The following is a 26,134-nucleotide window of genomic DNA, read 5'->3' as shown; positions in this document are numbered from 1 at the left end:
AGTCACAGACCATTGCTGCAATGCCATCAATCCCGGGGAGCTGGAGCTCAGACACCTCCAGGGCAGACCAAGAACGCATCCCACTGCAGCACACCACCCTCCTCAGAGGGATTTTCTGCCCTCAATCTGATCTTTTCCCTACACGGAGTGGTGTGCCATGGCTGCTCCTGGGACTCCTCCGACTGAGCAGCAGCGGCTGGAAGACACTGAAGAGGCCATGAAGCTGTGCTACTGCGAGAGCATCTTGTGCCCAAGGGCTTGTTTAAAATTTAAATCTCTCTTACCTTCAAATCAGCCCCATAACAAGTTAGAGGTGGATTGACATGAAATTCAAAGCCCAAAGGTAACACTTGAGACCTGTCTTTTAGACCTATCAGTACAGAATATTAGCAGCCAGCCCAGGTTTGGTTGTGATTGTGCTAGGAACTAGTACCGTTGCCTAAACTATGGAAGTCCCCAGCACATTAATGGTTTGGATTTGTTTAAGCCTCGAGGACTTTTCACTTGTATATAATACCTGGATGACACCCAGACCTTGTTCAAATGCATTGAAAGTTGTGATAAAACGGTGAACGAGACACTCACCGTGACCAGAAACGTGCCCTGATTTTCAGAACGATGTTTTCCTGAGTAAGAGCTTGGGACTGAAGGCTTTGTGCCAGCAAAGGTGGAGGAGGCAGCTGATCCCTTCTCTTTCTCATCCATCCCTTACTGTTTTATCTATAAGAGCCGCTGCGTACCTGTGGCTGCCTATCAGCTCAGTCGGAGGCAAGGTTTTGTAGAGAGATGCAGAAGGATGAGGTACACCCCCAGGTCGTGAGACAGGCAGAGGCGAAGGGGCTGCAGGAGAGGTGAGGAAAAAACGCTGGCAGCTTCCCTGCGAGCTGATTAGTAGCGCTGACGTGCCTTGAGAGCAGCTCAGCCTCCGCTCCCGTGCCCAGCGGAGGAGATCCACTGTTGCTCCTAACAGAAGGAAGAGGAGGAAGGAAGGGGGTTTCATTCAGCCACGGTAACTCCGCAGGTGCTTGGTAGATCAGCTGGCTCCCGCTCACTGATGGACCAAGGCTATGTCGTTCCTGCAAAAAATGGGCTTGATTTGGATGCATTGGTGTAGTTCCTGGGTTTGACATTGCCCTGTTTGCGAGCTAACGTAAGCAAATACATTCTTTTGATCTTCCATGCAGCTTTGTGATACTGTACACACAGCTCCATGCCTTCTTTCACAGATGTCAGATTCAGCTGCCACATGGGATCTCGGAGAGAAAATGTTTTGTGTGTTTTTAAAGGAAAATTACCCAATTATTTTGATGGAGTTAATGTGGAGATGGTGACCTTTACATTCAAAGCTGTTATGCTGCAAATGTTCCAAATACATTATGTGCTCTGCTAGCACTGCTGACAGGTTCCGCGTGATTAATAGTGTTTATAAAGCGTCTACAAGAGTTTGGGAAGCCTAGGATAGAAGAACTGGTGTGGGATTTATTTTGCACTAAACATGATAAATATACAGTTGGACCTGGAGTATTTTTTTTTCTTTCTAGAAATGACTTAATGATGGAGGAGAAAATCACTAATTCATTAAATGAGCTGTTTAATTTTTCTTGTAAGAAAAATATAAGCAAAGCATATTGGTAGAGGTTGGTCCAATATGTATGTTTAGATTGATCATTTTTAAAGTAAGACTGATGTTTTTAATACATGGCTTTTACTTCAAGACTGGCCTGGTTCCTGCTTCTCTGGAAGGTTATAGGAACTCTTCCATCAACTGCACTGGGTTGTGGTATTGCCAGGGGCCACACACAGCTTGCACAAAATTTCAGGATGAAGCCCAACACGTGGATAACAGAGGCAGGTGTTTAAATAGGGAAAAAGGTATAAGGTTTCCCATTTGTGCTACTGTGAGGATGTTATTCAACAAATAGACAAAGGCAAGATGCTCTGCCTACTCAAGAGACATCTCAGCAAGACTCTATCTCAGACAAAAATCTTTCTCAGATTTTATGACAAAACATCATGGCTTGTTCTTCAGCTGTTTTCTGCTCTTACAACGTGTCCAAGTACAGGATTCCCCTCTTCCCCACCCGGTGCTGTGGCAGGGCTCCCTGCCCGCCCGCACATGCCGTGCTGTCCTGTACAAAGCCATGGGCCTGCATCATGGCTCCGGTTTAAAAACCTGTGTAACTCTGAGGACGACTGAGGAGCCTTTACTCATTTCCAGTGGCACAGGCTGAGCAGAAGCAGCCTCTCTCATGCAGGTCGGTGCAGATGGGGAGAGGGGTCAGAATGCCCATACAGGCACCCACTGAGCTCCACATGGTGGTCTTCTGCATGGATGGACAGATGGACTGACTTGCTAGTCGGACTCTAAATTGTGATAACTGTAATGTTTACATTCACAAATTTTCAGGCCAAGAAGCAGGATTATTTCTACATCCCTTTGTGGCTAACAATGCACCAGCATAGACACACTTAATTGAATCCCATGATTTCTTATTCACAGGATAAGAATGAGTAACATTAAAGCTCCTTTATACTGTTCTGGCAAGGGAAAAGCACTTAGAAACACGTGCAAATTTTGTTTATGCTCACTGTGTAGCTTCTTAGGGCTGTCTGAGTAGAATGAGGAGGCTTTTATGTAAATTAATAGGGTACGAGCATTGATCTTGTGCCTTTCATTCTACCACACACATTAAAAAAATAATAATCCACAAACGTTTTATGCTTCAGCTTTTCACTGAGCCAGAACTTGCCAGAAGGACTCAATACTTTCACCGTTAGCTTTGCATTAGCTGCCATACTGATTTTAGAAGGCTCAGGGGAAAAACAAAAGCATCTATAAAGGCATTCTAATTTTTAACATAAGCTTGGGCTTTGATTGTAAAATGTATCTCATTTGGTCATCTTGGTTTTTAAACATCATACCATTCCCTAAATTCATCACTTGCTGCAGCTGCTCAGCACTTAGCACCTGTACATTTACCCCTGAGAGACTCCAGACTGAACCAGAAGATTTTATTGGCGTTGAGGCTAATGGTTAAACTTTCAAGATTTGTTTTTCAAATACGTGCGCTTTTTTCCGCATTATACTTTCAGCAAGCTGGAATAGTTAGAGGTTGCTTATGAGAAACCCACCATAAGGCCCTTTAAGGTGGGGATCTAAAGAGAACCAGATTGAATTCCCTTTACAGAGTGAAAGTTTTTAAAGAACAAACATTTAATGAGTATCTCATTTCTGCATTAAATACTGAAGGTCTTTTAAGCACAGGTTTCGACTGATCTTAATGAAGAAAAGCGAGGGAGGGGCTCCTCTGTATTTCATGCTGTACTGTGAAAAAGTGGATTTTGAATTTGTCTCTGTGATTCTTTTTTATTTTTGAGGGCATTTGAATTTTATGTTTTTACTGTTTCTATGCATTATTTTACAAACCTTCTTATCCTTGGTAGTCTAGGACTGTTCAGAACCCCTTCTCTCACAGGCACAGATAGTCTGCTTGTGCTTGAGCATATGGTAGAGCCCTTTATCAGTAGTAAAGCAAAAGCCAGAAGGAACAGTGCAGCAGAGATAAGTCTGAAACGCTGCCCCTTCCAAACATTCAGAGCAGTTGAAGAGCTGATCCGGAGCAAAAGCTCTGTGGAGCTGATCCTGGGTGAAGAGATGGATCCCAAATGCCTGTATAGGACAAACCATGGGTAGACACCTGGCCTCCGAGACTGCTTTCATCTTTCTTGACCCTCTGTCTTGGCAGTTCACTGAAGAAGGAGAGAGAGAAGAAATATGGTGGAGGTTTGCCTGGGTCTCTAAACATGAGCAAGGGGAGCTGAAATCTCACAGCCAAATGGCTGAAGTCTGGCCATAAGGGACCTACCAGTACTTGAGTCTTTCTAACGTTCAGCACCTGCCATTATCAAGACAATCACACATTTATTTGGGGTGTGACTCTAAACTAGAATTAAGCAACCCAAACATGTTACAGACGGTCTTCCTCAAGAGCAACCGTACAGGGTAAATATTTTCCAGCTAACCAAAATCCTCCTCACAGGAAGAATCACGTCAGGAATAAATAAAATCAGAGCTAATAACTATTCAGGCTTCTGGGTAATAATCAGGTATAGCTTTAGTACCCATCCAATTTTAAACAGCTGCACATTATCCATAATCATAATGTAAACAATGGCAATAATTTTTCACTAATTATGTGACGTTTATATTTGATTTTCCCAGATCTACTCAAACCTGTCATATATTGGTAATTGCATTCAGTGAATTTCCTGGTCTTGTTTGGCTAAAATCTCATATAAGATAAAGACTAAATGTCTAAAGGTATACATATTTTCTCTCAAATGTTACTACATGCAGCTGGAATAAATTGTAATTTCTTCATAGTGCAAATATTTTATCTACTATGTTTTATTATCTACAGCCTTTTTCCCCTGTGGTTTCCATATTTTTTACCTGTATATACATTTTGCTGCAGAGAACAGTACTTATGATATATTGAGGTATTTATTATTTATCCTATTAGTTTCTTCTTGCATTTGAGCCAGAACAATGAACAGTACTAACATTTTTAATCATTATTCAGAGACGGTTGGATGACTTCATCACATATTATGAATTCATCATGAATCACTGCAACTGAAGGGAGCACGAGGGAAGAGGAAACTATTATTAGGCAATATATTATCAAATGAACTGTAACGATTTCCAAGATCTCTTCAGAGAATATTCCGCATGAACAGTACTTTCCTCTCAAAGAATTACGATAGGTGTTTCATTTTTTCGTGATCACGCTGTAAACCATTGTTAGAATTTTCTATGGAAAATATTTTTAGTCTTTATTCTTGGTATAGCTGAAAATCTGCTCTCTCAGGTTTCCTTCAAGGAGAAAAGCAGCTCTCTGTGTCTTGATGTGACTGCAAGATGAGGCCCTATTCCAAATTCACCCCGTTTCAGACTTCTAGGCACATTTGTGCAATATAATTATATTTGAGTTTCCCTCTTATCTTTCAGAATTTCTGCCATCCTGCGACAGAAACACCTTAACTGTCTTTCTCACAGAAAACCATACAAATTTCAGCTTCCTTTATCCATAGAAAGTGCCTAGCATACTTTTTGAAAGTAAGTGCAGGTTGGGGATGCGTGTGTAAGATTAGGTAACAAGATTTACTGCTTCCTCAGGGGAATTAATTGAAGAACGCTCCATAACAAGAGCATTAGTCATCATTAGCCCCATCTCAATCTCAGCAGCAATTATTGCTTCTTTTCTTAAGTATTTGTGTTTTCCTAATTGACGTGCAGGTTGAAAGGCCTTGCAATAACATTGAATTCTTTGCAGGATGGTTAATTTACTGATATTGCATATCCCGTATTCAGAATCCTGTAATAGATTTTTCTTAACTGTTGCCCACATGGGAGCTCATCTGCTTCTTCGAGGGTGGACTGTTTACTCATGACTGCTATAGGGAGATTTCTGTGAAATAAGGAAAAGCACTTTTTCTGGTGCAGTGAAAGGGAAAAATCCAGTAGGTTCTGTGGCAGCTCAAAGAGGCAGTTTTTATGGGATATAAGGGCCCACTTGGAAGATGCCTTGGATCCTTATTCAAATGGACATGTCTTCTTGCATATTGAGAATCAAAAATCCCCATCATTAGGTCAGGCCAGGGAAGATACAAAGGCTGTTTTTTCATTTGTTTTTTTTTGTTAAGATCAATACTGGTGAGGTTTGATTCCAATGAAGCCAACTGGATGTACATCAGTGCAGAACTGGTACAAATGGAAGTTCAACGGAAATGTTTTCCTGCTGAGGCATCCTTGTTCCCTGTGGAATTGGCCAATACTTTCAGAGAGAAATCTGCTGTCACTGTGCATGGAGAAAGAAGGCAAAAAACAGCTGTCAAAAGCTGTGAAATCCTATCCCACACTTCCCCATACCCTGCTTCTAAAAGATCTCTTAAAGACACTGTTTCAGGAGAAACAGCAAACATTTACCTTTTTTTTCCCACCCTTTCTTTCTGTCTGTGACAACAAACTTTTCCAGGGCAAGACCTGAATCCTCTTTGACCTCTCTCATCTCCAGATTCCACATTTCAGAGGTGTTTTGAGTTCTGAGTCTGAATGTTTTCATTCCCTCACCACCACCCCCAATTCCACTTTTTAATGTAGACCTAGCATTTGTTTCCATCTTCAATGAGTAGAAATGAGAGTATAAATCTTTATTTTGGGCCTCTGGCTATTGTTTCTTGTCTCCTCTCTTTTTTTATTGGAGACTATATTGTCTGTGTCTGCACCTGACTGCATTGCACATACCTCTCTTTGTTGTCTCTGACTTTTAAAAATACACACTAAGTACTCAAGGGCATTACAGAAGGTACTAATTCAAGGTCAGTCTTCTTCAGACAAGGATACTGACCTAAGCAAAAGATTCATTCACAGCACATGAAGAATACACTGTGAATTGCGGCAAGAGATATTCCTCTTATTGGAAGACTTTATGACTCGCGATTACGTGTGAGTTAATGTCATGGTGCAAACTCTCAGCTGGCACCTGTTGTGCTGACAGGTCGTCAGGATCCCCAGTATTACAGCCCAGTGTTAAACAGTGTCTGTGTGCTGTCGCCAGGCTACCACCTTAGTTCATCCACTCATCTGCCTTGACGCTGGAAGGGTTGCCCTGCCAATGGTCTTCTGCCATTATCCTCCAGGAATCAGTGGGAAATATCCTCATATACTATTTCCTTAGTCATCTGCCTTTTCTGTTCTGATTTATTGCCCCACTGCCCCTTGACTTTCTGGGTGTCCTTTGGCAAAGGTGTTTTCCTTGCCCGTTTCTTCTAACCCCTCTTATTTCCTCAAACCGGGAAGGCCTGTGGAGTGGAAGGTCTGGGGATGCTGCAGGTCCTGCCTCAGTTCCAGCTCATCCGCAGGTCACTCTCTGAACACTACTGCCACACAAACAACCACCAACTTGTTTGACATAGATTTTTTAAAAAGCATTTGACAGTGCATCTTAACTCCAGGTGTGACTGGGCAGCTGCTTCTCTGCCTCATCTGCATGCAGACATTGCTGATTGGGAGGCAGAACATCTCTGGTGCCTCTACACCAAACGAAAGTTGTTGCAGCTCTACTCATTCCTTCCCAAAACAAAACCAGGAACGCTTTGGACCCACCCAGGCATTAAAGCAGCCGCTCTGGACTCTGGAGCGCTACTTTGACCACAGGCAGTTATCTGAAGGAGAGGTTTATCATATAGAAGTCTTGGCATTGTATTCTGCTTAGTCAATAAATCAGGTGTGTGCCTTGAAAACTTTGAACCACTCCACAAGCAGAAAAATTAGAAGCTGTTCTTTTCAGGGGTTTTAGTTTAATCAAAGTTACTGATGGAATGAATGTTGTTTGTCTTGCTGTGTGTGTTTGGGGGTTTTTGGTGGTTTTACCCTTGTAGGGTAGGCTGTTTCATCTTCTCTTGGTGTCAGTCTTTGCTAGGACAAAGTAGCACTCTTCCCCTTTTGACTTTTGTGGCAAATTAATTATTGGGCCGTTCATAGTAAGAAAAGCTAAGGAAAGGGTGTGTCGTAATCTCTGTGACATGAGTGCTGCCTCTATTTTGCAGTCTTTGGCAATCTACCAAAGGGAGATTAATTATTGCTTCTTTTTTTTTTAAACCTCTTATATTCAGGTGACGAGCAACACCCACCCAAAGCTGAGGTAACTGTAATATTGCTATGGTATGCAAACTCAGATGTACCTATTGCACGCAGTAGGACTTTGTAGACACAATATGTTTTCATTGCTGTTTTCTAGAATAGATAGATTAATAGACTTTCAGGCTGCAGTAAACCCTTGTGATTATCTAGTCTGACCTATTTTATTACAAAAGCCATAGATTTCATCCAGTGATTCTGGCCTTTAGCCCAAGAAATTATTTTCAAACTAGAGATTATCTCTTCGGAAATGCATTTGCTCTTCAGTTACAGACTCCAGCAAATGGAGAATTTACCACAGCCCGTAGTGATCCGTTCCAAGTGACTTATTTACACCATTATAAGCTTACAGTTTATCTCCCACTGAATCATTTCCTGACTCCCAAATTCCAATCACTGGATCTTCCACTCTCAACTACTGAAAGTGAGACTTTCATATTAGCTCTCTTGTCTTCACAGAGGTGTTGAGGGCCAGGCAGCAAGCTACCTCTCAGCTTTATCTTTCCTGTGCCTCATATGTTGACTTCTTTAAGGTTCTCCCGGTAAAGGTAGGTTTAAATTGCTGTGACCACATTGCAGATGGACATGGCCATGGCAGACTTTGAGCCTGGCGGTCTGGGCAGGGCGTAGCCCATTTTATGCTGTGTGTGGGCCTGCAAAGCTGGGAAATACATGGCCTGGTCTGAGTCCCATGGCTGTGTTAGCAGCCCGAGATAGGTCTGGTACATATGCAAGAAGTACCTGTACTGAAATGAGAGACACAACCTCATTCTGGTGACTCTTTGAACCCTCTCTGTATCATCAAGAGGCTTTGTAAATGATGAGCACCTTTTGTCTCTGCTGTGGGCAGGAAGGACTGAAGCTGAACTGCAGCAATCCCCATCCTTCCCAGCTCACAAGCTCACCTCTGCTGCTGCGGTCAATCAGAGGGAGCAGAAACGTTGGGAAGGTGACCTCCTCTGCTAAATGAAGGTCCTGAGAGGGAGAGCATCCGTGCAGCACCTTTGCCACGCTTTGCTGGTGTGAAAGCAAGGAATGAATGCAGATGAGGTCTCTTGAGCAGCCATGTCCTGGCCTCAGCTTCCTCGTCGGGAACAGGAGAAAAAGTAGGATCTCTATGCCTAGGAGTTGAGGAGTTGGCTGGCCAGTCTTTGAGACACAACAGTGACGAGGCACCGCTTGGTTCAGGAGAGAATCAAATTGGTGTGATGAGAAGGGAAGGAGGAAATCAAGTGCATCCCAGAAAGTGGGTGTGGATGTGGATCCAGAGGACAGGTGGGAGCTTGGGAAGATGAGGGCTGTAGGTCTTGGATAAAGGGAATACTAATGGGTAAGAAGAAAAAAGCACAGGGCAAGAAGGTGAGGGAAAGCCTATATGATTGCCGAGACCACCCTGAGGTTCAGCAGATGGAGGCTCTGCAGGGAGGCAGGGGGTGGGGGCTGCCCTGCTCCTTTGCAGCAGTGGTGGGGGCTGAGCTGCATGACTGGAGGCAGCGGAGGGATGGCAGAGCTCGGCAGCACGGCCTGTGCTGGGAGGTCTCTGCTCATCTGCCCCACGCCTTAGCAGAATGGGGGTTTTGGCCTCCCTGCTGCATTTTCTTTTAGTTGAAAGGCTACTTACCACCATGTCTGGTCTCTCCCCAGAAGTAGCTGTATTTTGGGGATGGGTGAGGTGATTCTGGTATAGGACCTAGCCGTCCCTTTACAGCACTTTGGCAATCCTCGAGATAAAAGGCAGTGTGTAGGAGTAAAAGGAGTAAGAAAGCTTGCTTTCTGGCTGGGCTATCAGCTAGCTATAGTGTGCATAAAGGCAGGCTCATGATTTCTCTCACTGTCTCACTTACTTTGACATTAAGCACAGATAGACTCTACTTTAAGGACTTATAGAGAGCTGTTAGCTGATCTGGCATTTTCAATTCCTTCTGAGCTCCAAAAACCCTGTCCCAAGTTGCTTAAGATAACCAGATGTTTAAGTGACCCAAACACTTTTATAAGTGGTACTGTAGTTTGTTCAGAGCCGCCTGACGTTCTGAGTGTCCTTTATTCTGCTTTGGCTCGTTTCCTCAGAGATTTCCCCCTAACTTCAAAAAAAGATCTGGCCCATTGCTGTTTTGAAATTTAAGTTTTATTCCTTAGCCTAATAAATGGAAGGCTGATTGACCAATTTGATTGACGGTAATTTATTTTCCAGCTGGCACTTCCCAGCTCTTTTGTATGCGACTCGACAGTGTGCTCTTCTTGATAAAAAGTTTTGGGTAAAGCTAAATAAGAAGGGCGAAAGAGGGAGGGAGGGAAGGCGCTTGCAAAGCGCTGGAAGATTTGGAGGAATTCCTCTGCGAGGAAAAACAACAAAGGAAGGTACCAGGAAACCAAGTATTAATTTCCCGCACCACCATTAGCCTGACACCTGTTAGCCCTGACCATTACCCAGAGCTGAGGGGGAAAAGGCTAATCTCTACCACATTTATATCAACAAACTCGAACAAAAAAGCTGCCTAATTATCCCATTGAACCTGTGTCAGCTTTAAGGCCAGCTCGGTTTCCCAGGCTGGCCGCCTGCCAGGACCAGCAAGCTGGGGTTCATAAGCTGCATGCTAATGACAACGTCCTTTCATTCCAGCAGCGGCATAATTGCCAAAAGCAGTTTACAGGCTCATTATTTTTATGGTCATATTTCAGATGACGAAGTCAAAGGTCAACCCAGGGTTTACTCAGCGATGCATTGGAAATAGTTTGTTTAGCAGAGATTGCATCTCAGTGATAACAGTGGAGCACCTAAAATAGCTGCCTGTTTTTCCCGGGCTGTAAGGGGAGGATGGCTGAGGAAGGAAGCAAAAATGACAAAGATGGACCGAATACGGGTAAATGTTTAGTAGCTTTGCTATGCCTGTTTTGCTTCTGCCACTGGTGCTGTTGTGCTTCTCAGCGGTCAGCCTTACTGGGTGATATGACCTCCAAAGCCACAGGACTTACTTGCTTAAGGTAGAGAAGATTTGAAGTTGACAGAAGATGCCAAGTTAAATTCATAGATTTTAGTCCAAAGACAAATTTCCTTCAAGCATTTCAGCTGAAAGGAGCGAGAGGAATGGTTGTTGCAGTGTTTTAGTTTCCTTCATTGCAGGAGCTTGATGTTTGGGTTGGAATTTGCCTGTATTCAAAACTCAGAGATGTCTTGGATTCTTTGATCTCATTTGGCCAGCAATTACATCTGGCTTCAGTGGCAAAGATCACATTTGGACCAGTGCTTTCCCATAATGGCACAGACTGCCCAGCTCCATTGTCTTTGTTCAAACCAAAGTTAATTCAATCTCCTCTGGCCATCCTTGCACTGGCAATAAATCACACTTACCAAGTATGTGTTTTTTTAAAAATAAGCTCCCATCTGTATTTGTTAATTTAAAAACGAACAAAAAAAACAGCCAAAAAAAAGGAGGAATTTCAGGTCTTTAGTTTTTTGACTACTCAGAAAATTTAGCAGTGACAGCTTTAGGGAGAAGTGGTGAGGAAAACAGGCACATTAACTCTCAGTTTGTCCCCAAATACCTTTGGAGCAGTGCATGAGGTCTGAATTAAGGACATGCTTGGACTTCTGGCTGTTTGTGCCAGGATTTCCTTACTAAGCTGTGTTCTGTGTGAGCAAGAAATCCAGGAAGACCTTCTCAGATGTTATAGTGGGCATGCCCTGGGGCAGCTGGGATGAAGGGCATGTCGTGACCACCATGCTTCTGGGCCACAGGCAGCAGCTGTGAATTGCTGTTGGACAATAGGGAGAACCAATGCATCTACACAATACTGAAGACTGCAGCCTACACTGTGTGTATGCGTACATGTGTGTTGCTCACCAGCCTGGGCTGCGGCACCAGGGACGCTGTTGCATCCTCCACAGCCAGGAGGAAATGGCCTGCCTCTTGTGGGCAGGATAGGTACCTTGAGTTGAGTAGTAATTAGTAGTAGTTCATTATCTCAACTCAGTCCAGCTGGATAAGAATGATTAGTGCCATAATTCCCCCTTTTTGTTTTACCGTTTTTTGTTTTCACAAAGGCTTTATGGGTGAGCAGAGACCCGGCCCATTCATCCAACTCCAGCACGCTTCCCTCCCGCGAATACCACGTCGGGGCTTGCGGCTTTACCTTCTTCTCTGAAGGACTCTCGCTCGAGCTCCCGGCTCCGGCGCTGGCTCCAGCTCTTTTGGCTCGGGCTCCTTTGCAGCCAGGGCTCTCGGCTCGGCGAGGGAGTCGGGGCTTCCCAGGGCTTTCCAGGGTCTCATCGATGTATCACGTCGGGGTCACCAGTTGTTGCTCACCAGCCTGGGCTGCAGCACCAGGGACGCTGTTGCATCTTCCGCAGCCAGGAGGAAATGGCCTGCCTCTTGTGGGCAGGATAGGTACCTTGAGTTGAGTAGTAATTAGTAGTAGTTCATTATCTCAACTCAGTCCAGCTGGATAAGAATGATTAGTGCCATACATGTGTACAATAAAAGCGAATCCTTTAAATGCTTGTGTTAGTACACCAGCCTGAATGAGTATCGCGGGCCTGGGTTTTGCCATAATATTCCTTGGCTGCAGAGGCTGACTACTGGGATGTATATTCACGTTTAAAGCAGTAAGAATACAATGAACAATGACACACAGAGAAAATCACTGTCTGTTGGCATTCATTTGTTGGTTAATGTGAATTCATTAGGTTTTTTTTAACTTGCTTTCTCGCCATCCGTGCTGAAGCTGTGTCATCATAGGCTCTGGAAAAGGGAAAGTAAGATCTACATATTTTTCTGCTTCTGGGGTTTCTATGGCTGTCAGTTTGGCAGGAGCACGCAGTTCCCAGAGAACTTCACACTGCCGCTGTCTGAGGGGATATAGAGTGGCAAAGGAAGTGAGCGCAGAGAGAAAGAGCTAAGCTCTTTCATCAGGAAAAACAGGCAGCCCTTTCCTTACAGCCCATCTTTCCATCCTTTAGTACGGCAATTTCCACATGGGCCAAATGACCACTACTCAGCGAGCGCTCATGCAGAAGCTTCAGAATGAAAATTGGGCAAAATAGCTTATATTTCAAACACAGATGCCTCCGTATCTGTCTGAAATTTGAATCCAAATGTTGTTATCTGTGTCTGTCTCATATATCAAACGCTTGTGATGCAAAAATCACTGAAGATGATTTCCTATTCCAAGGAAAGTACAAAAAAAATGAAAAATGGTTGAAGAGAGAAATCACGTATTCAAACACAAGTATGTGATGTGAAAGTTAAAAGAAGGACAGAGAAAAAGCGTTACCAAAATACTTCTTCAAGCTTCACTGTGTGTATTAAAAAAACAAATGAAAATGGCATCTGCCTTTAAACTACGGTTGAATTATATTTACTATAGTAAAACTACAGGAGTTTGGTGCATTATATAATAATAAAAAATGCCAGTTTATTAAGTCAAACAGTAAAATTATAGTCAGTCTCTGCTCTAACACAGTAACGTGGCAAACCACGCTGACTGCAACTTTATAGTTTCTTTAGCATCTGCAGTTAGTTACGGCGGTTTTACTATCTACATTTCAATATGCTCTTCTGATTAAAAGTCCTCATAGGTTTTTTTATTACATTTTCTGTCTACATATGTTTGATTTACCGAGACATCGTGAAATAGAGAAAGTTGTTTTGAAAGTTCCCCTGATGTCTTGACTTTTTTGTAAAATACAGAAATAGGAATAAGACGATGGGAGGAAGTGAAAATCCTCTTGAACCTCCACTGTAGCATATCAAATTGTGGGGGCAACTTATCCATGGTAGATACCATGCTTATGGTAGAAACCAGTTTTCTTCAGAGTCAGCTGGGTCTGGTCACTGTGAGACAAAGGAGCCAGACTAGCCTTGGCTGGGGCCAGCTGGTTAATTCTTGTATTTTGGTGTCGCAACTCACATAGTCCGCAAGTGTCGTAAGAAGATATGGAGCAATTCAATTGGGATTAATGGCTGGAAACCTCTACTGACTTCTCTGTCAGGACGTTTGACTTATGTTTGAGCTGAACATGGTATTCTGGCTCAAAAACCGGAGGCATGGGTTAGCCAGGGAGGTAAGGGGCCAAAAGCATCTACATGTTTTAGATCCTCTGGCTAGAGAATAGGAGACTCCAGCGAGGTTCACTCATCTCTTTCAAAGTCAGTATGTGGACCTCAGTGCTTCACAGTCTGTATTTCAGGTAAGGCCTTGAAAAGAGGGAACCAGTGCACACTAGGAACATACTAATGTGCTTTTTATTAAATTGTGATTTTCCTGTCTTTCATCAAAGTTTCCCTTCTTTTGTTGCTGGCTAGCTGTCTTCATCCATCAACGTATTTAGTATTCCTGCTAAAGTGTCCCACACCAAGGTAGCTCTTCTCTTCTTCAGAGAAACCCCTTAGTTTCAGAGAAGTGAGTGGAAAATATCCTTTTGATGTCAACAGGCAGGGAAAGAAATGGGCCAATTATCAACTTGTAAAGATATTGCCTGTGAAGTGGCCCTGGCATTTAGTGAAGCTTCCTAGGGTTTATGGAAGTTGCTGTGGTTGGGGGATGCACAAGGGACTCCACAATAATGGTGTCATATGGAGCTGTAACTTGGGAGCAGGGGTTATCATGCAGGGATACCACTCAACTTCCATTTATTTCACTCCTTATGGGACAGCACAAAAACTCAGCAGAAGTCAGTCATCTTTCTCCTTCACTTCCAGTGACCCTTCTTGACTGTGTGTAGCTCAGGGCAGATGTAGGCATGCCAAGTTTACAGCCTTCTGCTTGATCCACACAGACTGCATCCACTCCTTGCTGCCTAGCAGGCAATGGCAATTATGGGACTCTCCTCTGTTTCATATTTCCCTCTTTTTCAGAGATGCTCCCCCAGGATGGCTGGAAGGTGATGAGATACCTTCGGTGTCTGTCTGCTCTCCGCTGATGGACACCGCAAGTGATGCAGGGAGCTGTTTTGCAGAGTAGGGTATGGATAACAAATTTCAACAGACATGAGGATTTGAAAGCCATCCACCTGGAGGAGGGAGTAACAGCCAAACTGAAAACTTTCAGGATGCTCTGAGTGCAGGAGGCTATCAATCCAGCGTTATCAGAAACACCAGTTGTATATTTTAGATACTCATTTAAAATCATAGAGAGCCATTCCAGGGACCTCTGTGCTTTTCTCTGTTACCTTTTCACTGGGGACCTTCTGCTTTTGGCAAAAATAATAAACAAGGTTTTTTATGGGTCATGCTATAGCTTTAGGAATGTCAAGATGTGTTTTCTAGCACCAGTGTTGTATGACAAACATGATGGATCAAAGAATTTTTCTCTTGTTCTGTGTCAGAAGAACTTAGACGAAGGAGAAAATCTCATTTACATCCTTTCTTTCTGACTCACTGCAAAGCTTCCGACTCCTAGTCTATCCTCCCTTCTGCATTGCTGCTTCAGGCTTTGAAAAAAAACAGTATGTGGTGCTTTTGGTCTACTTCTAACAAAAACAGACACAGAGTGCCAGTAGAGGTCCTATCACAGGTTTTCTGCAGATAAACAGAAAGGTACATTAGGACAACATAGGGTGCTTTCCTGAAGTACAAGCTCTGATAAGATTTTTTTTAAAATTATTTCATTTATATTTTAAATAAAACATTAGTTCATTTTTTTAGAAATTATTTTTTAAGCAGCTATTTTTTCATTCTCATCTGGAAGAACATTAATCATGCAGCTGTATTAAAGTCAAACATTTTCTAGTTTTGAGCCATTTTGTGTTATTGCATTACAGCTTTTAGTTGTGCCATGTCAGACATTAATGCAAATAATGTAAATACAAAGAATTCTAAATCCAAGAAACCAACTTCATCCTAAGCCTGGTCAGAGTGAAGGCTAAGCCCACTCATAAGCATGAAAAAGCATGATTGCTCTTAGACAGCAAGTGAATTTTGGACGTTGTGGGGTGGTGGTTCCTGATCCATGAGTCATTTCACTGACAGGCAAACTCCCACTGGAGATCTTCTCTAGATCATCTATTAAAATTTCACCAAACCAGGCTCTTAGAAGATTTCTTATAGGCTGGCAATGTCCTAAGAGCTTCTCTTCAGGTTATGGCACTGGCTTTGGAAAATTGTAGTAACCAACTTAAACTAAACTTTCCAGGGACAGAGAGTCTGATATGCTATGCAGAGGTTTAACTGGGCTAAGATGTGACTAAAACTCCACTTGGTGCTCCAGATAGTGATGATGATAATATGAGAAAACCTTGCTGCCGGGTTTTATTTGAATTGAACGTGCTACATGTCCCTCTTCCTCTCCACCTTTGAGGAATGTTTACAAGTGTTTCACGTAAAAGCGAACTCCCAAAGCTTATCTGCAACTGAACCTTCTGTTTGCAGCTGCTTTAAAACGGAGGGAGAGTCCTGTGCATTGACATCAGTAAAACCATTAGATAAACAAACCTTTATTTCCTACATTTCCTTAAGACTTCAGATCCTGCCTTATTTTTTTTCTTCCTCCTAATGCTCCACTCATTAACAGGTTCATTTGATTCTTTCCTTGGGAATTCACCAGAGTTTGCCCTCAATCTCAGGGCAAATAGTTTATAAGTGACCTGCCGGATGGTGTTTGTTAACTGCTTCAGTCCCAACGGGACACTGATATACCCTTAATTAGGATGTGAAGGGAAAAACCACCAAGTGCTCCAAGATGACTTGAGAAAGTTAGCTGAGAAAGCCTAGCTGTTCATCTTCCGAGGTTCAAGGCAAAAGTGGAAAGGGAGAAGCAAAAAAACCCCACATCAGGAGTGAAAAGGAAAAGCAGAAACATTAGGACAACCGTTAAGTGCTCTGTCATATTTTCTCTCTTGGTCATTTATTTTTGCACACTATAATATCAATGAAGAGTTGAACTCTCCTAAGAATTATACTAGGGCATAGCGTGAAAGCACTTTCACGTCTTCTCCATTCCCCTTCAGGTACAGATACCTGACACACATGCAGAGCAGGGCAGCAACACTCCTTGCCTTGTGGAAAGCACTTACTTATTCAGACTGGTCCTCTTGAAAGAAAAAAGCCACGAGGTGCCTTAGGTGGTCAATGGAGTACCGGCCTGCTGAACCAGCTGCGATCCAGCGATGCACAAGAGTTCAAGCCCTAATACCTCTTTCCTGTGAAAGGCTGGAGGATTGGGCTGGGAGAATTTGTCTTTGGTGCCATATTTTAAGAAAATGAACCCATTCAGCAGAGCCGCTGGGAATGTGCTTACCTTTAAGCACCTTAACAAGCCCTCCGCTCTCACAGAAGCGCTTTCTTGAACTGTGTTTGTTGTTCCAGCCATTGGTGATATTATGTGTCTCTCTCGCGCCTCTTACATTTGGTTGAGATTTAACACACTACTGTATAATAATAATCCTGTAATGTAATAACATCAAGGTTATTCCCCATAACACAGAACAGATGGTGACACCCTGGAAAATGGTGCTTTATCATGCAGTTCTGTGAGGGACTGATTTTTCTTCTTATCCTTTCTTCATCCTGAAAAATTTTCTTCACCTTCTATTACTTTTTGAAGAGTGTGATTTGATTGATTGAGTTCCTGTTCATGTATTTTCCATGGAGCAGTGGCTACATTTTTCAGCCCTCCCTGGAAGGAGAGATGAGTGAGGATTCTCTCTCTCCCACTCCCGATTACCAGGCTACAGAGCCGCAGTCCTTCCTGCCCCTTGCTCCAGCCAGGGGACTTGCAAACACCCTGTTCAGAAAGTCCAGCCAACAGCAGTACGATATGAGACACCACACTGCTCAGCCCTGCAAGACAAGGGCATCTGGGGCTTATACAGGAGCCAAACAGAACTGTTGGCTGGGACTATGGATTGCCAAAGGTGCCTGAAATGGGGTGTATTACAGTTTCAAGGACCTCTCTGCAAGGTTTCTTAAATGCTTATGGTGGAGGAATCCCCCAGCTAGCACTACACGACCAACTCAGAAAGCAGAGTAGTCTTGTGGGCACGGGGCTTTGTGGAGTCTATTTCTCACTGGCTTTGTTACTGTTCTGCAGCTAACGTTGCTTTACTCTTGGCACCTGAAGTATCTCAGGGTCTCTAGCCTGCACAGCATGGCTTTAACACACCTTTAAGCAACCATGTTCTGCCCAAGCCCCACTTAAGTGACCCTAAAATTCTTCTGCAGATCTGAGCCACGCAGAGCTCAACCATGAAGGTCTGCTAAGCAGGGAGAACGGGTGTGCTTTAGCCTCACCTGCTCAATTCTCGCCAGCATTAAGTTTTGCAGATGTAATCCTAAAATATTAACACTGGGCTGGAGGAATCATCTTTTATTTAGGGGTCTTCATGTGTTTCCCAAACATTAATTTACCTTCCTAGCTACCCTTGTACCCAGCACATTTCTAAAGGCTTGTCCTGATGGCTTGTGTGCTTTACAGGCATGCCACAGACCTGACTGCATGCTATGCGTTAGTTTTGAGGATAACTTAACATATATTTGATCTGCTTGTTCTCTCTATTTTCACTATCACAAGCTTCCCAGGGAGGAAGAAGTAGCCCACTGTATAACCTCTGCACCTTCAGCCTCTCCAGTTATTGCTAATGGTCCTCATTCTCCTTCTCCTTCCTCTACTTGAGCCCAGACTTCCCGGATGGGAAAGACTTCCCCTCCACCCCCACCTCTTTTATTATTTCCAAGACACGCTATGCATGAAACTGCAAACACCTGGTAGACATTCCAAGGAGCGATCTGTAGTGCGTCTCCTGCACTGTGCAGGCATCTGAGCTGAACCTCGTTTTAGCGATCCCAGAGGTCCTCTCAATCAATAATCCATGTATTTTTATGAGAGCTGGATTACAGGGATTTGCAAAGGGGGTGATTAAGTAATGCTTCAAAGAGTAGTTACTACTAACACCTGCAACATTAATAGGGATCTATTAATAGAAAGCACACGATTTAGTAATAATCCCTTATTCATAGAAATGCCCCCTGATTTATGCCCTTCAAGATAGACAATACTTTCCATATATCCAACTGGATTTAGATAGATGTGACTTCAACATCTGGCTGAGTGATGACATCTCAACTATGCAGACGTCATGCAGGGGGCCCAGAACAGTTAGCTAGAAAACGGATAATAATCATGCTCCTTACATTGCTCACCACCTGCATGTTCACGCTGTGTGGAAATGGTTTCCTGTGCTGATCTATCTCAGGTGGTTATCCGCAGGTGCCCCAGCGAGACAGTCTGAGCATTGTCAATCACTGCCCGGGCACCGGGGAAACCAATATTAACTCTTTTGCTGATGTGATGAGGTTGGACACTGACTCAATGTCTGGACACAGCCTACCCTACTGCAGTCCTGAAAATGGAGGGCTGATGGGTTTCCCCCCCAAAAAAGACTTTGAACTTAAGATAGGGTGCATATAGAGATCTTTTTTCTAGAACAAGAAAGGAGCATTACACAAGTGCAAGCTCCACAAAAGGTAGATCTCTCAAACTAATGACATCTTGCACTTAGCCAGTACCTCTCCCTAGCTCTGTGCTGTCATCTGAAGCATGCAGAGCCATCAGAACGTTGAGTTCATCCATTGCTCTTGGGCTATACTGGGGTTTGTCACTGTTCCTCTCAATAATTTTGCTCTTTGTTAGGGTGAATCTGCTCTGCTGGATTGCTCTGTGTTGCACAAGTTAAATGGAACTGGGAAAAAGATTCATATAAAAGGCTTGCAACATTTCTGAAGGCAAAATGTTAGCACCGCAAACAAATAACTGGGCTCAACTTAGCCCAGCTGAGTCCAAGATGTCTGTCACCCTCCATGAGCAAGGTGCTCTGGGTTCCAGTGGATTTTGACATTGATGCTAAGAAATAGTCTCTCCCACTCCTGTTTGGACTTGCACTTTTCACTTCAGTATGCTTGCTCTGGATTTATGCCATCATCTCTGAGAGCAGACTGGATATTCGGCAGCTCCTGGACAGCTTAATTAAGGGCTGAAACTCAGCATAAATCCATGCAAAACTCTTTATTGTTTGCTTTTGTTTCACTTTCAAGGCAGAGATCATGACGACAGGTCACTCCTGGGTACTCTATAAATTATCTGGGGGGAGAAAGTAATTTTTCAATGACTTGTAGCGTTGCTCCAAACCAAACTTTGATATACTTCTGGGTAAAGTCTGTTGGGAACGTCCAGGCATTTCCAAATCTTGTAGTTTTTCTTGTCTGTTTGAGTGGGAAGCAGTTTTGTTTTGTTTCATGATGTTCCCCATTCCAGAGTCCTGCACAGGTCCTGCCTCTGTAAGGCATCACCCCAGTACTGCCTTTCTCCACCTTTGATGCTCTCAGAAATGCTGAATTTAACCTGACTGTGTCTAAATGCAGTCAGAGTCAGGCATGGTTGAGGGTTCACACTGATTCATGCTGGAACCAAAATAGTTCTTCTGTCACTAGCTAAAAGCCCCACTTTTTCTCATTGCATGTGAAGAGCCACCATGAATGGTTCCTGTCACCAAAGACCCTGTCCATGTACAAAGGCAGAGCTTTTCTGGGGGCATAAGGACCTGACATCCAGATGTCAACCACTAAAAAAAAGAAATATGCTGGTGTGAAAAACAGGGCATGATTTGGGGGCTAAAATGAAAATAAGATAGCCTGGGTATATCTGTCCTGCTCTACCAAGACAATGTGTTTAATTAAAAAGTGACCTTGTAATCATTAAGCAGTCAAGTTTAAAGGCGGGTAAAACAAGTTTAGGCTACAAAGTGATGAAGCTTATCCACTTCATGCTCCCCCGTGCCTCACAGCACTGCACACTTAGGCATCTAATGCTACCAGTGAAAGACCACTCTATCCTTTATTCCACCATAGTTAGTTGTTTTGAATGGGAGAGACAACAGAAATGTCCTGTTTATTAGTAAGATATTTCTGACATATATTGTGGTACATAAAATAATGCTGTGAGGGACCCTTGTAAAAGATCTAGTCTTTCTCCTGTGCACAGAAAGCTGAAGCATACCTAGACTACCTCTGTCATTTAACTCTTCGCTTCCAAAATAGGATATATCTCAGACTCTAGAGAGGGGGCATAATGTGCAAGGAGACCCAGAATAGATTAAGTTAGCATGAAATGTATGTAATCATGAGTTCAAGATCCTATAACATGCAAGAAAGATGCAATGAAGTAACACAGAAGAAAGCTGCTCCTCCTCTTCAATATGCAGCCTGTTGTATTTTCCAAAAAGAAGAGCAGAATTAGAGAGTAAGGAAAAGCTATCTTTGCCTGCTGGAATGCAGAATGTAGGCTAATAATTCATATCCTCGTCAAGTAGAATTTGCTGGTGGCTGCTGAGATGGCTTTTTTGGTGACATTTCTTAAATATGGGTTGTCTTTCTCTTCCTGCTGGATTGTGCTCTTAGCAAGTCACTTGTCAGTACTTTAAGGACTTCTGAAATTCTACTTTTACGAATCAGATATTTCATAAGGAAATTTTGTTGGTTTGTGGGGGTTTAAAATCCTTTACTGCTTTTACAATTTTTTCTTTTTCTTTCTTTTTTTTTTTTTTTTAAATGACTGATGTCCAGACTTTCCGTTCCCTGCGGGTCATGAGACATGCAGTGCCTTTAGTAGTGATGCCTCCTGGAAGAGTTTCCGTCTGCTGCTTGTCATTATAAGTGATACGCTGCTAGACAGAAAGCTACAATTTGGCTGGTTCATGTTCATCTCTGTCTTCAAGAGGAAACCTCTTATCTAGAAGCTAGGGGGAGAGCTTTCCAAATTCACTGTCTTACGCAAGCCAACTAGAGCTTATCACTCCACATGTGTCTTGCTCTGTCTGTGGAGCCCATCCATTTCAGACTCTGAGCTCTTCTTTCATGGAAACCATGAAAAAAAAATGCTCTTTTTGACTAAAAAAGAAAAGAAAAATCTGGGTTTTAACGTGGGAAAGAGGGACCTATCTTTTGCACTCTGCTTTTTAGTAGACCTGTCAGGTTTCAAAAAACTGAGAAAATAGTTTTGGGAAAACTTTAGGATAAATAAGGTAGTAATTTCTCCTGCAATCTCCTACTCTTCCTTTATATGGGACAGAAATGTAGGCACATTAAGTATAATGCTCAAGAAGGATGAGTTTTAAGTACAGATTTTTTAAAGAGTGTTTTTTAAACAAAAGCTCTCTGGAAGGTGGCAGTGGGTTTCCCAGGGGTACAGCCAGCATCATGCGGGTGGGAGGGAGATCTGCAGCCAGACAAACACCCCTCGGACAGCTATGCCCCGAATGCGGTAGGTGGAAGAACAGCAAAGGCAGCAGTCTTGGCCCCTGCATAAAAGAAAGCCGCTCTGTCCTGCACTTGAGTAATTGATTCTCCTTACCTGGGCCCAACTCTCCCCCCAAAAAACACACATAAATGGAGAGGAAACAGGATCCAGCCCTCCCAAGGGGCAACAAGTATCCTTGTAAAACAGGGTCTTTATGGGATGAAGGAAAAGAAAGTTGTAGAGGCCCCATCTGTGCAATAAAATATTTAAATATACTCTGGGACCTAATCAATAACTCTTCATTTAAGCCAGACTTGCTGCTGTCTTCATTTTTATTAATATTACCCAGTATTAAAAAGACCGAAAGTCAGTAATCCAGTGAGCTTGTCTGGTGTTCTACCCAGCTCAGCCATCAATCATCTATGCAACTATAGGCCTCCTACTCCACCAGTCTGTGCCTCAGTTTACCTGCCTGCAGACAGGACAGAAACCTCATCTGAGAAGCAGTGACTGTGCAAAAGGGCTTTGGATAGTTGGATATTGTGCATTGGAAGGACACTGGAAAAGTACTTAGAAACATTGAGTCAGTAGAGGTACGGTGATTAAGGCAAGCTGAAGATTTGCTTTTTTTGATCATTACTTCAATTACATTACATCCATTTAGACTGGATTTTCACTTTATCTTTACTATTGCTAATAGACCAGAGCTTTCCCTGCTGTAAAGAAACAAAGCTCTGTTGTTGTTTTTTTTTTTGTACCGGTTGAAGATCCTGCCAGGCGAAATGAAAGCAAGGCTCCAGCCTCTTCTATTGTAGGATGAAGGCAAAAGGTGTATTACAAATTATAGGATTGCTCCAAGGGTAACATGTCCATTTTAGGAAGCCTCCTGTTGGCTTGGAAGACACCATTGTTAGCTAGGGTTGTGTTTCCAGGAAAACATCTCATATTATATCAGTTTATGCCTTGAAGACTCCTGAATATACTCGATTATTTTCACTTTCTCAAGGTGCAAGTTTCCACTTATAACAGCTTTTTTTTTCTTGTACCTGCTTTGTTTTAAAACTTGGCTTTTCTGTGAGAGAAGACAGGAGGTCAAATAACGTGGTATTTCCTATAATTCAAAGTTTTAATGGGAGTTGAAACATTCTGTGGAGGTTACTGCAGGAAAGCCAGCATTCACAGCTCAAGTCACGTGCATTTAAGATAGACACCACCAAAGAAGTGCTGTGCTCACTCTTCAGCTCCTTTTTGGATGATTGCAACCTCTGAAAAATTCATCCTAAATTCAGCTTTAATCTGCTTAATGACTTCTTCAATAGCCAGAAGACTAAGGTTACAGGGAAATCACCCAACAGGAGATTTGTTTTTACAATCCTTGCACAGCAAGATGTTGCTGCAGAGCTCAGAACAAGAGAAGGGTCTAAACTACAACATTAAACTTTGAATTTCAAATATCCTGAAGCTTGAGGGAGCCATTCTATGATCCTATGATTCTATGATTTGGTTCTGGGGTTTTATTCTTCTCCTTCTCTCTTCAGAGCTACTAGCAAATTTTAGGCTCTTTTTTCTGGTGTTGTAGGCTTTTACTGAAACATTGAGGACTCCAAGGAATGAGGACTGATGTTACTCTGTACGCAGGGTTTCCAAGAACATCATAACATGAAGAGATCTTTCTGTTAAGGAGCACAGGTTGCCTGAACTAAAGACGCTCTGCCAGCTGTTACTGGTGTGTAGTCTGCACAACACAGAAGGAGATTCTCATCACTGTGCGGAGATAACACTGCTGCCAGCACCTCCTCCTCCTCCTATTCCTTTGATTTAAGTCAAGGCTTCCAAGTCCCATGCTTTTTTTACATATGTGTACATATCTTTCTATTTGCAATTCTGTCTGGAATACGTCAGTCTTAGAATTGTTATGCCAGATACGAGTGAGATAAATACAGTCATTGTAAAGTTATATCAGGTTTCTGCCAGCTCTCATGGTGCAGGTGAGCACGTGAATGGCTCATTTGGACCCTGAAATTAAACTAAGAAAAAGTTTACTAGTTTCATTCTCACTTTTTATGTGAAGAAATATTTTCTAAATTAAAATAATTATATTGCTAAACTCTTTAGAATATAAAACAGACTTGGACGACAGAACTGAGTAGTACTGCATGTTTATAAATTTGCTCTGAGCCGTGTCCCTTTTCAGTTAAAAAAAAAAGTTACATAGTTGTTTACTAACCCTTAATGCATTTTAATATTAAGAAACCCAACCTATTTCTTTGGCTGCTGTTGTATAAAATGAGATCACTGTTGGCTGCAGATGCATACTAGAGTAGGACTGTTGAAGAGTGTCTGCTGATAATAAGGATATCTATTCACAGCTGATAATACCAGTTAGCACTTCTGTAGCACTTTTGTGCACACTCTCAAATCACTTCACATGCAAGTAATACTTTTCAATCCCCTCACCATACCAGGGAGATCTGAAAGAAATCTTATTTAAGTCACCCATACAATAGGCTACACAGTCAGTGAAGGAGCCAAGGAGAAAATTCCCTGACATTGACTGCACAACACTATTCGTTTTAAGCTTTTATTACGATGCTTCTAAACCATCTCCAACATTTTTAGTGGCATTTTATTTTACAACATTTTGCACAGATCTGCCTGCTAGAATAGAAAACACTTTAAGAGATTCAGTACGGTGGAAAGTTATGTTCCACCTAAGCACATTAATCAGCGTGTTTATTTAAGCCTAAATGCTTGAAATGTGCTTGCCTTATCAAAAGTGTGCTGACTACACTAATAAATGCCTTCTTCTGGAAATATAGCTCTGTAAGGCACGTATGACCTGCCAGCACTGTCCATTCTTTGTACTAATTATGGGCTCCTCCCCCGGGGTTGGAAGTTGCTTTTGGTTTGCTTCAGGATCCAACATTTCAGATGCTAAACCAAACCACCTGTGCCTGCAAAATGGATAGAGATCTCAGGCAAACTGGTCATCTTTCATAATCTTTCCATTCCTTCCACTTTGGCCAGAAATACAAAGCCATTAGTCTGTCTTGTGCTATCGCGGTGCCTCTAGTCCTGGAAGAACGGAGGCGTTCAAGCCTTGAAGGATGTACTGAGGGAAAAATGCAATTGGAAACCTGTTTTCTTTTTAACTAGCTTCAGAAACTGTTTGAGCTCTGACAAAATTACACAGAATAATTTTATTTTGCTTAACCTGTTTGCCTGAGACTGTGGCGTATGGGTAAGGACGGCTGCCTTCATAGCTGATAGAAGGAACTTGATGCTGTGTTAGTGAGTGGCTATGCTGTCAGAAAAGCAGAGCTAAGTGGGATTTATTTATTATTTTTTGTCAGAAATGGTGATTTTCCTAAAGGTGAATTTCACAAGAATATGTTGGTCTTTGACAGAGGTGTCATTGGAAAGACTTCTTCGGAACAAGGTCAAATTTTTATCTAGATTCACTCACAGAGTGACAGATGTCCTTATATTTCCCATAAAATATATATGAGCTCAGCATGTGCTCTAGCACATCGGTCTCTTCAAATCCCTGTCCAAGTGTCTTACTAACTGACCTGCCTTGTCTTCTGCTTCCTATGCAAAGGTTTGAAAGCTTTTTTTTCCTATTCTGCCGTAGGATTAAACCTCCCAGATAGGGAAAAGCACTGGTTACCTAATGTCACATTCGCAGGCAGTACAAGACCTTCTAGCCAGCCAGAGATCTGAAGTCCCAGCTCTTTCCCTGCATACCCAGCATACCCAGTATGCCTGGTAGGACCACAGGGTTCAGTAAGCTTGGCTTACAGCATCATTGTGTTTGCTTCAGCACCACAGTATTAGTGTCTTTCCTCTTTAAGCACATAAGCATCTTAGAGCCTTTTCTTTGCAATCCCAGCACACTGCTGCAGCAAAGAACAGGAATTCTGGCCCACAACCAATGTTTTTCTCATGAAAAGTGCTAAGGGATCATTAAGGTCCACCCAGACCAGACAAAACTCTCGTTTTCAAGGCTTCATCTAAAACACCCACCCACTGTGAAGTGAACGGGACTGAATTTATCTTGAGGAAGATAAAGGCTGAGTCAGCCCAGCTGGGACTTGGACCTGTGGTTAGAGAAAAGTTAGGCACACCACATTTGAAGGTTAAACCACTAAGACATCCCCATGAACTAAGGCAAACATACCATCATTTACCCTTCCTATCTTTTGC

The sequence above is a fragment of the Tauraco erythrolophus genome, chromosome 2, assembly GCF_009769465.1.
Source record: "Tauraco erythrolophus isolate bTauEry1 chromosome 2, bTauEry1.pri, whole genome shotgun sequence".
Taxonomy (NCBI): Eukaryota; Metazoa; Chordata; class Aves; order Musophagiformes; family Musophagidae; genus Tauraco; species Tauraco erythrolophus.
The sequence above is the reverse complement of the archived record's forward strand: the minus strand, read 5'-3'. Positions refer to the sequence as shown.